A 17,187-nucleotide genomic window follows, 5' to 3' on the forward strand; every position below is an offset into this window, starting at 1 on the left:
CCACGACTCTTACGTGCCCCGTAGTGCCACACCCACGTGACTTCACAACCGTGGTTCTCTAACCGAGTACTCGGACCCATGCCTCTGCCGCCACACTTTTTGTGCATCCAGAGAGTGCACGTACGTGCCTGTGGTGCCTTCATTTCTGTGCCTTACGTACCTGCACCCACGTGCGCAACGTGACACTTTCTGAGACTCTTACTTGCCCCGTAGTGCCACACCCACATGCCTCTGCCACCGCACTCTTGTACATCCACAGGGTTGATACCCGTGCCTCGAGAAGCAGCATGTCCATGCATGTATTGGCTTCATTTCCGTGCCTTCGATGCTTACATCCACGTGCCTCACGCGACACTTGCATGTCCCGTGGTTCTCTAACTGCCTGTAGAACCTACACTTCCGTGCCTCCTGTGCCTGCATCTACGTGCCTGTAGAACCTGCACTTCTGTGCCTCGTGTGACTGCATCCACATGCCTGTAGAGAGGCTCCACTTCAGCACTACCAGTCTCAACACTAAAATAATAATAATACTGTAGCACATAAAAAAACCAAGGCCAAGCATAACGAATCTTGATGCTCAAATGGACGGTTGAACATTAGAGACGGTTTGATTGTTTCCATCTCTCCTTCCCTCTTCTACTAGCTTGCTTCCCCTTCCGCAAAGTAAATCTCGAAACCTTCATCACTCCCGCACGCTCTCCTCCTTCCTTTTGCACACAAACACAAATTCAAAATCGAGTTCGCGTCACTAGACAACCGCCACCGCGTTCGCCAACCACCCTCCAATCCGACATATACACAGCCACACACTGCCCGCGACAACACCAATAACCCCGCCGGCTGCGACGACCGATGGCGAGGACTTCAATAGCGGCGGTGGAAATCGCAACAAAAAAAGAGCAACGACACAATAAGCGGATGGAAGCGAAGAACACCGCACAAGTAATTGAAGGTAATTATCATTCTATCCCACTCCATTCCACCGGGTAGATCGTAGTGATTTTTCCACTTCCAGGAACAGCAACTCTAGCCACCGCTACCAAGGAATTTTCCAATAACCTAAATCAATTTGTGTAACAAATTGAACTAGCGCAGAGATGAGATTTAATAGAAATGCTACTGCTCTCCGCCCTGGAATTTTAGCCATACGATATGTGCTCAAAGGTACTAAACTTGAAACATCACTAACTAGAATACGTCGATAGATCCAAACCCCGCAAGCATCTTGAGAGGCCAAACCTTATAACCGTACGAGATTTTCTACATCCCTTGTCCCTTCAATGTAACCGTTTTTCAAATTAAGTGCCTCTGGTGTGAAAAACCGTGAACAAAGAATAGGTGTACCCTGTGCTTCTAGGGTAAAACAACCCGTGCCTCTCTATCCATACAAATTTGTTTTCACACCACGCAGGTTTTTTTTCTGTGATACTCGACTCTGCTTCTAACACCTGCCCATTTTTTATGCAGCAATGAGAAATCCTCACGAAGAACCTAAACCCAGCAAAATACTGACGAAGACCCTGCTGAAGAGCATGCAATCCAGCAAGCTCCTGTCAAAGGTTTGAGCAAAAGTGTCCACTGTCTATCTACAAAAAACTATATTGAGACATTAATAACTTAACCGCAATCCTTGACAACAATAACTTAACTATGTCTACAAATAAAACTACCTGCCACTTTTTATATATTTCTTTATAGAAAACATTAAAAATGTTCGCACACTATCTTATTTTTAATTCAAAATAGTTTAACTTACCCAATAAATCTTGAACTCTCGTTGATGATATTCCTCCCATTATGAAATATCACCTGCAGAGTGCATTTTTTTCTCAGAAAATGCTTCACCCTAACTTCACTTCCCCAGCTGCACTCATAACCATAATTAATATTTTTTTCCATCCCCTGATTAGCTCAATCGGTAACAGTAGTAATAACCTTTCTTAACCCAAAAAAAGAAAACTAAAAATCCCCTTTGGGAGTTTCACATTCCTTATGCATAATCATGCAAGATATATATTTTAAATGTGTATCAATTATTTTCGGACAAAAGAATATCCTTTTTTGTTACATGGTCATTATGCAGGACACGAAGACGGTGATATTGAAAGCGCAGAAACACACAGCATGTCTCCTCATTCGTCGGAAAAGGACACAGAACAAAACATGAGGAACAAACCACCTACGGCAGAAATGGTAACTTACACCAGGCTCAACAGGATTAAACATCTAGCAACAAGCAAAAAAAGAGAAAATCAGATACCAGCACTGTTTTTACTCCAGGAGCACAAAGGCAAAAGCAAAAGGACAATGCTGTAAACATCGTCGACACTAGTACCTTGCAGCATCAGCCATTACCTCTAATGGTACTCCCGCCAACAGCACCAACCGGCACGAAGAAACAAGGTGAACGCAAGAAGAAAAACAAATGACAAAGGTTAGAAAAGAACAAGACGATACCAACAGCAAAGGTTCATATACCAATGATGACGACGATGATAGACAACAAGATGCAGTTCATTCCTGCAGACGGCGATGATGCCGAAGAGCACGACAGCAGAACATGACGATGATGTAAAAACACACTTATGTACTAATTTTGAATACACTATTCAACACTCAGGATCTAACATTCCTTTCTAACAAAACCCTTTCTTTTTTCTTCTGAAACAGCCGAAATCAGGCCAGAAGGACAGAAAGAGGAGAAAGACAAGCGGAAAAGAATTGGCAGCACCAACAGTTGACGAAGAACATCAAGAAACAAATGAAGAGAAATGCCAAATCAAGGCAGGGGCAGCATTCGCTCATGTCAAGAATGCATGGAATTTACTTAAAGACCGTCACAAGCAAGATATTAGGACGGCGGGATTTGGCAGCATAGAGAACTGCAAAATAACGGGCTCCATCTGCAGACCGCTTGCAGCACACATCTATGACAACCTGGAAACAGAAAGCATGACAATAACCTTCGGTGATGGTACCGAAGACAAAAAAATCAAGATTACCAAGGAAGCTATACACAAGGTGTTTGGATACCCAAACGGCACGGAAAAGTCAGCACCAAGGCCAGCGAAGAGCCCAACTTCAATGAAAGAACTGATGTCATACCTTGGCTTCAAACATACAAATTTCACGCCAAAAGAACTGTTCACGGAGCTAAAAAATTGGTGGAACTAGATGACGAACAGTCAAACAGGAAATCAGTTAAAATATTTTTCCTTATTTTTTTCCACAATGTTGTCTGCGGGTTAAGCGCTGCTATCTTCGCCCGACAAGCTATAATGGTCAAGGACATGGACTATCCAGAAATTGCAAAGATGGATTTCTGCGAGGTAATCGTCGAAAGTATGAAGGAAGGAGCCAAGATATGGCAGAAGCACAGGATGTTGCCTCAGGAAGAAAAGAACAAAAAGCATGTCAATGGTTTGGTACAGGGACCAGTAATCATGTACCTCGACTCCCTGCTGCTGCCAACCGACACAAAAGAAATGCGGAAGATTGCAAAGACAATGGACAAGACCTCATTACCACGAGCAAACCATCTCAAAGAGAGTGACCTAGCGAAAATAGCTAGAGCAGACATGAAAAGGGACGGAAAAGCACGACCAGATGACTATGAATTTGGCAAGATACATGTATAGCTCTATTGTACATAAATCAGTCCTTCCCTTCTTGAAAATGGTTTCCATTCTAATCAACTCCATTCCACTGAAACGATGCAGACATGGAAAGGAACAACAGAGAGGATCTTCTATGCCAGCACAACATCAACTTCGTCTTCAATTCACCAGATAGCAGGAGAACATCGTAAACAACAGCAACACCAGCACACGACCAAACTGCTACCACCTCCACCCAAACGCCGGCGCGAACCACGTGTCGGCACCAGTGGAAGCAGGGAACCAAGCAAAAGCATCAGCACAGGACCAGAAGAAAGATTCCAAAGGATAAAGAAATTGTTGGAAAAAGTGCTCCATGAAGCAGAACAGTTACCCGCAGTAACCACCAGGGCTGAACACCAATGCAACGAAAAAGAAGAGAGATTGGATGAAAAAAAAGAACTCAGTCGTGCAACAAACAATTGCCCTGATGGATTCTTTAGAACAACTCAGACAATTTCAGGACATAGTTTACACAAGGTACTTGACAGACAACGCGACCCTGCAGACACTAGAGCAAGCAGATCTAGCAGCCTCAAGTAGACTAGCCGATGCCAACCGCACAAATGAAATCATAGCCACAACAGAACCAAGAGAAAGGAGAAAAAGAAAGAAGAAGAAGAAGAAGAAGAAGAAGAAGAAGAAGAAGAAGAAGAAGAAGAAGAAGAAGAAGAAGAAGAAGAAGAAGAAGAAGACTAAGAGAGGAAGAGAAGAACAAAATCAAGGGACATGGGCATTGACAAGAAGAAGATAAAGCGGCAAAAACAGGTAAATAAATAGTAGTGCATGGTGCCATCCACCCCCTAAAGCAAACCCCTGTTTTCATACCTCAACTGAAAAGAACTGTCTCAATGCTTTCAGGAACGTACCAATAGCACGCCAGGCCAAGATGAACTCCAATAGCAGGATGGTGTCAACAACCCGAAAAACAAGAATGAACGCAACAAACAAAGCAACCTCACAACAGACAATGATACAACAACAACTACCCCAACACAAGCACAAGATACGGTCGACGTCAGAACCAGTGAAGAGGTCAGTATGAACATCCATTCTTTCTTTCAAAACTGGATAGAGTTATAAGTTAACTGACAAACCTCCAACAAAATATAGGCTCAGCTGGAGAACAATCAAGTCAGCAGTCCTGCCAACCAAATGCAAGAGGCTGACCCACAATCAACCGTTAGCATAACAAACGACAAAGAAGAAGAAAACAACGAAGAGGAGGTAAACTTCCATAGCCCACTACACCCCACACCGGAAACTCATAATGGCAGGAAAGAAAGTCAACCTCAAACTCATATTGTTTGATCTCCAGGTATCACAAGCACTGCAAGACCAAGAGACAACCCGTGTTGAAATTGAACCCCATAGTGAACCTCAAACAGACGAAGGCATCACAGAACAGGAAGTTTGTGTACAAGAGATTTCCAGTGCCACAACATTGCAGATCACCATCACGAGTACAAAGGAGAAAGCCCAAGACATCCCAGCCGATGAGAAACTAGAGACTGTTATACCTGACAAAGGAACAGTCGATGCAGGCACGAATAACCCAGTCATCAACACAGAGGTAAAAATTCAACAACAACAACCACTTTTCAAAACATTTATGATGTCTGAACTACCTAATACACCCCGCCACCGCAATACAAGGATTATAAGGGATGTCTCACCCTTTTCTTTGAACAAATGCAGGAAACAAACGAGTACGTTGATATCGAAGATCAAGAAGCAACACAACCAAAGGAAACTGGAAAACACACAGAACTTCAAACAACAACATCTGAAGGGGTGAGGTTACAAAGCTCAGACACAAATGAAGTTCAATCTATAATTTCAATTTTTATTAAACAGGAAGAGGAGCAAGCGAAAGCACTGGCATAGACATTGAACAAGAAAAACAAGAGGACAACACGAGACAAGGAGAAGCCGTAGTTCCAGCAGTAGACAGTCCTGCAACTCCAGAGAAAGAGGTATTATAAAAAATTGTAACTGAACAGTCAGAGATGCACCCATTTCTTAAATATTTTTTGTGTTGGTGCAGGCACAAGAAGCTCAAGAGAGCACCAACAATCAAGACCATCAAACACAACCAGAGGAGCCCAATGAACAACCCGAACATGTTCTTCAAACGGTAGACAATAATGCCACTGAAGACCAAGCCACAAAAAATTCACTCACCAAACAACAGGTACTAGAGAGAGCGGCAACATCAACGATTGAAAAGGTAAAGTTACGAAACCTGCAACTATGAAATTATAAAATTGTTGCGTGGAAAATCAAATAAACTCCAACTACCACATCTGTATTCACTCCAGTGCACTCTCACTTTGCCACCTCTATGTTTGAACAGCTGCAAGAAAAAAACAAGGTCAGTGACGATGAACAACAAAATAAAGAGCAAGAGAAGGACCCAAAACCACCACTCAACGAAGAACACGTAGAACAATCAGCAGTAACAACAACAAATACAGAGGTGAAAACACATAATACCTCTTCACGATCTTATAGTTCAAAAACACGCATTTGACATTTCACTACTTTCCTGCATCGCAGACAGAGGAGACCAGTGAGCAAAACGAGGGCACTGAAGAAGGGCAACATGTTCTTCAAACGGCAGTCATCAACGTCACAGAAGACCAAGCCCCAAAATATTCACTCACAGAAAAACACGCAGCAGAGATGGCAACAGCGACAATGACTGAAAAGGTAAAGTTACATAAGCTGATCCTATGAAAGTATAAAATAGCTATGTGGAACCTCAAATGCACTGCCACTAAGCCACCTGTGTGTTTCAAAAGCTACAAGACAAAAACGACGGCAGCGGTGATGAACTACAAAAGAAAGAACAAGAAGATGCCCAAAAACCTCCACTCAACGAAGAACAAGCACAACAGTCAGCAGAGACAACAGAAGCAGCAACGATTGAGGAGGTAAAGTTACATAAGCTGATTCTACGAAAATACAAAGTAGTTCCATGAGAAATCAAATGCACTCCAACTTAACCACCTTTATGATTGAACAGCTGCAAGACAAAAACCATGATAGTGACGATGAACACCAAAATAAAGAACAAGAGGATCCCCAAGAAACTACACTCAACGAAGAACGGGTGGAACAGTCAGCATCACCAACCACAGCTCAACAGGTGAAGTTGCACAAAATATTTCCACAAAATTACGACTTAATCACAATCAAAATACCTCAAACCACGCACCGAATGCTTCGCTATTTTCCCATAACAGCTGCTATAATTAAAATAAAGTAGCAAGTTAAATTATTTCAATGCTTTTTCAATGATAACGCAGAAACACGAAGAAGGCGACCATAGAGATACAACCAATGAAGCAAACACACAGATTGTTCCAGAGAAAGAACCAGAAACTATCGAAGAAAACCCTACACCGTCGTACAATGCCAATTCCCCTGGCAGAGAGGTCAGTGCCAACCAGGTCGAGACTGAAAAACAAGACGGAAAAGACCACCAGCAAGACATGACGGTTGACAAGGAAAAACATGATGCTAAGAAAAGCACAGACGACTCAAATAAGATGGAGCAGAAACTGAACAAAAGGGTACAACGCAAAAAGAACAACATGACATGCCGCAAAAAGCAGAAGGAGAACAAGAAAGGAACAACACTGGACAGGACATATCTTCCAGCATCGAAGCAGGCAAGACAATAGAAACTTAATTGCTATCTTGCGATCTTGTGACTTGGAATTATTTACATTAAATTCAAAATCATCGCAAGCACATGGAGAAAGGGGGCAAAGATAGTGATTCCGTCAACAAAGCCATCGAGACCTGTACAACGCTGTATGCAAGCCATGGACAAAGAGAGAAATGTAAATTCATGCAACTAACACAAAACACATTCTTACACACGATCATTTTGACTGTATCATGTGTAATCTAAAACATTTTTCTAAATATACTTTGCAGGGATGAGCTTTTCATTACAACGGACAAGTTTGATGTCAATCTAGGTCATGTCACCGAAAGCTTCAAGGTCGGTAAATCAGTACGCACCGAAGCAATCGAGTCCATGCTAACAATCTTGAGAAAACAACTCAATGGCACAGGGAGAAAGATTCTGTCGTTAAGCAACACTGTAAGTAAAGATCACGACAAAAGAATCACGTTTAAAACAATATATATGACTTTATAAATAGATAAACTTCCCCTATAACTGAACTGACAAATTCCCTTTGTGTATCTGTTCCAAAACAAGCAGCACTCGATAAAGGAAGCCGATGACGAAGATCCAATGTGCTACAAAAATAATGATCAAGAACACATTAGAAAAAATTACTACCTGCCAGGCTTAGATCATTTTTCAACATGCAAGAAGAAGAAAAACTACAAGATTATAACATGGTAAGCAGATCAGCTTGTGTATATGTTATGCAAAGTTCTCTTTTTATTTTATGTTTCTAAATATAAGAAGATTTCCAAATGTTTTATTTTTATTTTTTGTTTTGCAGTTCCTTCTACCATGTTCGTTGCGCGGGTTTGAGCAAGACGAAACTATAAGTCATTACTTCACCATTACAGTTAACATGCAAAAACAGCGCTTTGAACTCCTTGACTCTTCAACTGCATATCCAAGCACAATAGAATTATTCAACAATGTAACCAGTAAATTAATGAAAATCTGGAAGCACATAAGCACAGAGCTACAGCTTTCACAAAAAAGCATCGACCATTTCAAAAGGGTCAAACTACAGGTGCCGCTTCAAGGAGAAGACACGTAAGCACTTCCGACATTTCACTTCTTTCTTTTTTTTCAATGCAAGATTCACTACTACAATTACTAAAATAATTCTGTTCTTTTGTCTTTTCAATGCAACAATTACCACTACCATTGCTCCAACATTTCTCTTCTTTCCGTTTCTTGAATGCAACAATCTTACTAGTACCATTCCTCTACATGCAGAATGGACTGCACATTCTATATGTACATGAACCTGAAGCACTACTCCAATGATGGAACAGCAGCAACCTTAGAGCCAGAACAAGTACCAGAGTTGAGGAAAAAAAATTCTATATCAACTAATCAGTCAACACAGAGGGAATACCAAACTGTCATTAATCAAGCGTACAACAGGTTAGTCTTTTCAGAAACTAAACCTTACAATTTTGTCACACTAGAAGAAGTAATATTTTTTTTAATTATTATTGTTTGATTCTAACAGATATGCTGAAGTATGAAATCGATATGGGAGACAAAGAAATGCAACAGACAGAATGTTGCATACTACAAGAGTTTCTGCCAAATCTCGAGCCAAAAGAACATATTATGCATGCGACAACCACAAAAGAGCATGAAGTTATTGATATATCCAGTAAACGCAAAGAGGTTATGGATATCAGCAGCCATGCCGTCGCCCAAGAATCTTGCACAAACCACGAAGAAAAGGATCCACCAATAGAACCAGATCAACCACCACCAGACGACAAGATACCACACCATGCTGAACAGGAAACGGACGAGCAAAATATTAACAGCAATATCACAAGCACAGAGCAACTAACAGGCACTGATTTAAAAGAGGATGACAGAAGCAACGACGTACCAAATGCACAACAACAGGTTTCCGAGCAGAAGAAAGAGCATGTTCTTCTTCAAGAAGAAACAGGCTCGACGAGCAATCAGCAAGACACCTCCAGCACCATCTCTTTAGACTTCCTAAAACCCAAAACAATGGAAAAGCATGAATAAGTTGATGAATTTCTTTCAAGCCTTAACCCGCTCCAACTAGACGAATACAACGAGTATGTAAAGATGGGCTTTAAATTCGATGTAATCAAAACATGGTTGATTGACCATGAAAGCTATGAATTCAACAAAGATGCCAAGCCGTATCTGACAATCTTGCAGCAAGAATCAGGAGAACATTCAATTCCTCAATCATCTGAGAACAGCTGAGACAAGAAAATCTCGGTCAAGAAGAGGCCGGTAAAGCCTTCAAGTAGGCTCCTTGGAAAAATCATGATTCCTACTTTTGTCCCAGGAGATTTCAAATTTATGAACAAAGCCAGAGCACTTCATGAATACCTATTCAACAAAGAAGGACATGACGAATGCGGAGAGTAAGTACTTTCTCTTACATAAACAAAAAACAAAGAAATGTTGCCCCTTTTTAAACCAACCTAACTAATGTATAAACTTTTTCTGCTTGCAGTCTAAACGTATATATTAGCTCGAAGCGACCCGATTGGATTACAGGAAAACAAATAATGGAACATCTACAGAAAGGAGATCATGGACAGATGGAGGGCTCCATCACAAACGCATTGTTCGAAGAATGGACAGTGCAGCAACAATACAACACAACCGATAAAGCCATACTTCCCGCAGAATTTGCAAACGTATGAAGTCCAATTTGACAAAAACACTTGCATCATTTCAGTGATTACAAAGATTGAACTAAAAAGTAGAAAACTTTTTGTTGCAGATTGTGCTCGGTGTTAAAACTGGAGAAGAAGAAGGACTTGCAGAATTCAATGAGGACGAAGCATTGAAACAGTTTGCACCCCTTGTAACAGGGAAGGAACTTTTAGAGAAACAACTGGTAAGTTAATAGAAATATACAAACATAATTCATTCTTCCTACAGATTGCACATTTACATGTCATTTAATTCTTCTAACAAGAATGAACTTTAACTAACTCTCTCCCCAAACACCGCAAATTATGATACCTCACAACACAGCTAAACACTTCACACTGTACGCGCTCAACAAGTACACGAGCTCCATCGACATACTTGACTCACTGAATTACAGACACGGAAGAGGAAAAAATACATGGAAAACACACCATAAGGATCACCCAGAACTGGTACGTCAATTCAACCTCTTGGTTTTCTAATTGGTTTTCCAATTCCTGCATTCCCTTTATTAATGGCAAAATCCAACAATAAAACCAAACCGTAATCACAGATTAAAAGGATGCATGCACTCATGAAGAAGCATTACAGCGAAGCGGAACTACGAGCCAACAGCGAACCGAACTGGTCGAGGATAGCAGAAACACCTAACAGAGTTTGCGTGCCAAAACAGCAGGGTACCCAATGCGGACACTTCATGGTTCAATTTGCAAAATACTAGAATGGCATTGATCTCATAAAAGATGATGAGGATTTCGATGTAAGTGAATAGTACGAGAGCAACAATTTTAATTTTTAGAAGCAGCACTACTTGAATGCTTCAATTATCTCATGAAAGAAAAATAAAAGAATATCCGATGACCTCCATGCAGCAAAGCAATGTAGATGCCGAGTGGAAACCAGAGTTCCTTTTTACAGCCATATTTGGTGAAACAAACCAAGTAAAGTGCGAGCAACTACCTAGAAGAATCAAAGAATTCAAACCAGAAACTTCAAATTTCTTTTCCACCAACAAAGGTAAGAAAATCATTTCTGGTTATCTTTTTTTTGTAATGACCTACCCATCCCACGGTTGACCAATGTCTTTCGTATCACGAGAGCTTACATACTACATATCTGCTTCCGCTGACAGAAACAGATGAAACAAAAAGGGAAAAAGACGAAACACCAGTCCATACCCAAAACATTCTCATTGCTTCCAACAGACAAAGGAGTCGTCCGACCTCTTCCAACTATTCATGAGCGACAACTGGCAGGAGGAATACAAAAAGTGAGTTCTTTTCTATTGCACCTCAAAATAGTTGGACAGAGGCGAAAAATAATGTAAAAATCTGTTTCTCACTAACCGTGACCTCCAAAATTATTTTATCTCCCTATCGCAGCAAAACTATATTTAAGCGCATCCGTAGGGACATTGAAAGCACGCAACTTACTGGAGCCCAATTGAAGGCAGTATTTGGTCCAAGACCAGCACAGACGAACATACCACATCATATGGAAAAGAGGGTGCTCGATGACATAGCAGAAATCTCGGAAAGCAGACAAGATTCAAAAGAGAGTGACAGAGTAATATTAGGCCCAAACTTTGCAGAGGTAAACTTTTAAAAAGCAAAATCTTGTGTATATTGCAACACCTACTCTTTTTATATTGTTACACAGCTCTTTTTTCTAACAGTTTTTTTCATCATAATTATTGTTTGCAGCATATACTGAAATTAAATAAAGACAAAACTACTGTTGCAAAATGTACCCAAACTTTGCAGAGGCAAACTTTTAAAAAGCAAAATCTTGTGTATATTGCAACACCTACTCTTTTTATATTGTTACACATCTCTTTTTTCTAACAGTTTTTTTGATCGTAATTATTGTTTGCAGCATATACTGAAATTAAATAAAGACAAAACTATTGTTGCAAAATTTAAAAGTGAATTGCAAAAAACAAAGAATCAGCTGGTTCCCATGTATCTCAAAAAAAAGCAACCGAAAAAGCTCTCAACAGCAAACATGGTAACATCTCTTTCCTCCGCGAAAAAATCACAAAATATGCGTTCTATCAAATTACTTCATATTAAACTGTCAGGAAACCAACAAGTATTTTGTACGCAGACATTCATTCCAATGGAGAAGCATGACCGCTACGTATTATATGCGCTGGACAAATACAAACACAAAGTTCACATTATTGATCCTCGAGAAGCGACTCCAGAGGAATTTGAGAAAGAAAAGATAGACGTGGATAAATTGGATCAAGATGAAGCATGTCAAGTTCTTCAGAAACATGAAGATGCTCAAAAAGAAAGAGAAACACAGTTTGAGGAATATCACGCTCATAAGTCGGCAATCATAAGCATTTATACATAACAATTTTTTCAGTTTTACAAGTTGCAGTATTAAAACAATTACAAAATGCAATTCCCAGGTACCTAGGATTAAAGAAGTCTTCAACACCATACTTGAACAAACAATGAATGCAAAGAAAACAAGATGGCAGATTCATACCGTGCAAGATGTTCCACTGGTAGAAAAGGGCGAATCACCATTTGCTGTTTTAAAGCTTGCATTCCTCTACAATGGTGAAAAGTTCGTCGAAGACCTGGAAGATTTGACAGTAAGTCTATATATATTTACTTATAAACAACTTTTATGCACCAACTCTAATAATATACTTCTCTTCTCGGCAAAATTTCACAGGATGAGGTCGAAGACTGGAGGGCAGAGGCAATGTACATTCTCTTAAGTAGCGAGATGAATGAAGTCAAAGCTAGTGAAATGGGTGACGAGATTAGCAAGATCTTCAGCAAGAATGAAGACTAAAACTTTTGATTTAGCCCACGAGGCTAATTCTACCAAGACGTGACAAAATAGTTTATCAGTAACTCACATTTGTATGTAATGTAGTTAGAAATTGCGTGTTCATGTTGAAAAAACAACATCATCAAAGAGTGCCAGTATACTATAAACAACAGTGCCTCTTCTTATTTGTACGACAGCAGTGTATCCCAAAACGAACCCTTACGCGTGACTCTGGAGACCACCCTCCCGTGCCTCCAGAGGCGACATGGCCTTGTGCCACCAAAGCCTGGGTCACCATGCCTCCGGGCAATATCCACACACACACCAAGAGCGCCTCAACCGTGCCTAGCTCCTACGCACATGTGACTGCAGATGATTCACACCCGTGCCTCGGGAGGCAACATACCAATGCCTTCGGACAATACACACATGTGACTGCACATGCTTCAAACCCATGCCTGCACGCACATTCCTCTAGAGACTCAACCATGCTAGCTCCTACGCACACGTGACTGCACATGCTTCAAACCCGTGCCTCCGGAGGCAACATACCAATGCCTTCGTAGGATGCACATATGTGCATGCACGCACCTACCTATAGAGCCTCAACCATGTCTAGCTCTTAAGCAGACGTGACTGCACATGCTTCAAACCCGTGCCTGCACATGCTTCAAACCCGTGCCTTTCGAAACAAAGGAGCTTGCCTTTTGCACGACCTGCTGTATAAAAATTAAACGAGCCGAAGGCGAGCAGGACGTTCCCTCGCGCCGGAGGCGCCGTGTCACACCACGCCGGACAACGCGCCGCACGAACCAGCACGCTGCACGACCAACACACACTTCGACCTATGCCCCCCTTCAAGATGTTTATCAAAATTAAACGAGCCGAAGGCGAGCAGGACGTTCCCTCGCGCCGGAGGCGCCGTGTCACACCACGATGGACAACGCGCCGCACGAACCAGCACGCTGCACGACCAACACACACTTCGACCTATGCCCCCCTTCAAGATGTTTATGAAAATTAAACGAGCCGAAGGCGAGCAGGACGTTCCCTCGCGCCGGAGGCGCCGTGTCACACCACGATGGACAACGCGCCGCACGAACCAGCACGCTGCACGACCAACACACACTTCGACCTATGCCCCCTTCAAGATGTTTATGAAAATTAAACGAGCCGAAGGCGAGCAGGACGTTCCCTCGGGCCGGAGGCGCCGTGTCACACCACGACGGACAATGCGCCGCACGAACCAGCACGCTGCACGACCAACACACACTTCGACCTATGCCCCCCTTCAAGATGTTTATGAAAATTAAACGAGCCAAAGGCGAGCAGGACGTTCCCTCGCACCGGAGGCGCCGTGTCACACCACGACGGACAACATGCCGCACGAACCAGCACGCTGCACGACCAACACGCACTTTGACCTATGCCCCCCCTTCAAGATGTTTATGAAAATTAAATGAGCCGAAGGTGAGCAGGACGTTCCCTCGTGCCGGAGGTGTCGTGTCACACCACGACGGACAACGCGCCGCACGAACCAGCAAGCTGCACAACCAACACACACTTCGACCTATGCCCCCCCTCAAGATGTTTATGAAAATTAAACGAGCCGAAGGCGAGCAGGACGTTCCCCCGCGCCAGAGGCACCGTGTCACACCACGACGGACAACGCGCGGCACGAACCAGCACGCTGCACGACCAACACACACTTCGGCCTATGCCCTCCCTTCAAGATGTTTATGAAAATTAAACGAGCCGATGGCGAGCAGGACGTTCCCTCGGGCCGGAGGCGCCGTGTCACACCACGACGGACAATGCGCCGCACGAACCAGCACGCTGCACGACCAACACACACTTCGACCTATGCCCCCCCTTCAAGATGTTTATGAAAATTAAACGAGCCGAAGGCGAGCAGGACGTTCCCTCGCACCGGAGGCGCCGTGTCACACCACAACGGACAACGTGCCGCACGAACCAGCACGATGCACGACCAACACGCACTTTGACCTATGCCCCCCCTTCAAGATGTTTATGAAAATTAAATGAGCCGAAGGCGAGCAGGACGTTCCCTCGCGCCGGAGGTGTCGTGTCACACCACGACGGACAACGGGCCGCACGAACCAGCAAGCTGCACAACCAACACACACTTCGACCTATGCCCCCCCTCAAGATGTTTATGAAAATTAAACGAGCCGAAGGCGAGCAGGACGTTCCCTCGCGCCGGAGGCGCCGTGTCACACCACGACGAACAACGCGCCGCACGAACTAGCACGCTGCACGACCAACACACACTTCGACCTAGGCCCCCCTTCAAGATGTTTATGAAATTTAAACGAGCCGAAGGCGAGGAGGACGTTCCCTCGCGTCGGAGGCGCCGTGTCACACCACGACGGACAACGCGCCGCACGAACCAGCATGCTGCACGACCAACACACACTTCGACCTATGCCCCCCGTCAAGATGTTTACGAAAATTAAACGAGTCGAAGGCGAGCAGGACGTTCCCTCGCGCCGGAGGCGCCGTGTCACACCACAACGGACAACGCACCGCACGAACTAGCACGCTGCACGACCAACACACACTTCGACCTATGCCCCCCCTTAAAGATGTTTATGAAAATTAAACGAGCCGAAGGCGAGCAGGACGTTCCCTCGCGCCGGAGGTGCCGTGTCACACCACGACAGACAAGCGCCGCACGAATCAGCACGCTGCACGACCAACACACACATCGAGCTATGCCCCCCCTCAAGATGTTTATGAAAATTAAAGGAGCCAAAGGCGAGCAGGACATTCCCTCGCGCCAGAGGCGCCGTGTCACACCACGACGGACAACGCGTCGCACGAACCAGCACGCGCACGACCAACACACACTTTGACCTATGCCCCCCTTCAAGATGTTTATGAAAATTAAACGAGCCGAAGGCGAGTAGGACGTTCCCTCGCGCCGGAGGCGCCGTGTCACACCACGACGGACAACGCGCCGCACGAACCAGCACGCTGCACGACCAACACATACTTCGACCTATGCCCCCACCTTCAAGATGTTTATGAAAATTAAACGAGCCGAAGGCGAGCAGGACGTTCCCTTGCACCGGAGGCGCCGTGTCACACCACAACGGACAACGCGCCGCACGAACCAGCACGCTGCATGACCAACACACACTTCGACCTATGCGCCCCCTTCAAGATGTTTATGAAAATTAAACGAGCCGAAGGCGAGCAGGATGTTCCCTCACGCTGTAGCGACCAGACCTCAAATGGTCTGTGCTGCTGTGCACCAGTGTCATCCCTGGATCAGTAATGCTGACACGCACAGTACAAATGGAGGATTTATAACAGAGTAGCAATCACACACTTATTACATCGAATATCTCCGAAGAGATTAAGTATGATAAACATGGCTTAAGGCCATCTAAAACGATAACAGCGGAAGACTTGGAAGATAAGTGAGTCCATCAACTCCAGCGGCATCATTGAGTATAAGACCACGACCTAAGGCACCTTACTCGTCGTCTGAAAAGTCTACAACATGAAACGTTGCAGCCCGAAAACGGGTCAGCACATAGAATATGCTGGCAATGTAACACATAGAGAATAATGAACAATAACAATGCTATACTACATGCATATATGGCTGGTGGAAAGCTCTATGGTTACAGTTTTGCGAAAAGCCAATTTTATCCTACTTCAAAGGAATAAATTTTATTTAACTATCATGGTGGTTGTGAAACATTGAGATGGTTGACAGCATCTCAATCCCAATTAAAAAGTCATCAATAACCCAACAAAATTAATTAGAAGTAACATAGTGATGAGATTCACATGATGATCCAAGTACTAGATACTCAAGTTGTCCATAACCGGGGACACGGCTAACCATGATTAGTTTGTACACTCTGCAGAGGTTTGTGCACTTTTCCCCACAAGACTTGATCTCCTCCGTTGGATTACTCGCACTACATGGTGTTTGAGTAACGGATGACCAAGACACAGTCTTTCAGAAGTGTTTGCACCTTATGTATGGGTAGACAGTTACACCTACTTTCCCCTACATCTGCTAGTCTACCACTGTAAGAGTTCACACAACTTAGTTAACTATGCTAGAGCCCATAATAGCTTGCGGCTGCACACGGAAGTTTCTAGCATGAATAATCTCATGATCCCTTTGAACCTGGGTGGCGGTCCAAAAGAAAAACAGGCAATCCTGGAATACCCAGGTACCTCAATCCACCCAGATGTAAGTTTAAGTTGCCGCCTTAAGTAAACCATTAATTAACAATCTCACATCTGTCATGAATTTCACTCAAACCCAATCCACGTCTACGAGCATAGCATGGCAAT

The sequence above is a fragment of the Aegilops tauschii genome, chromosome 2 (assembly GCF_002575655.3).
Source record: "Aegilops tauschii subsp. strangulata cultivar AL8/78 chromosome 2, Aet v6.0, whole genome shotgun sequence".
In the NCBI taxonomy this organism is placed as follows: domain Eukaryota; kingdom Viridiplantae; phylum Streptophyta; class Magnoliopsida; order Poales; family Poaceae; genus Aegilops; species Aegilops tauschii.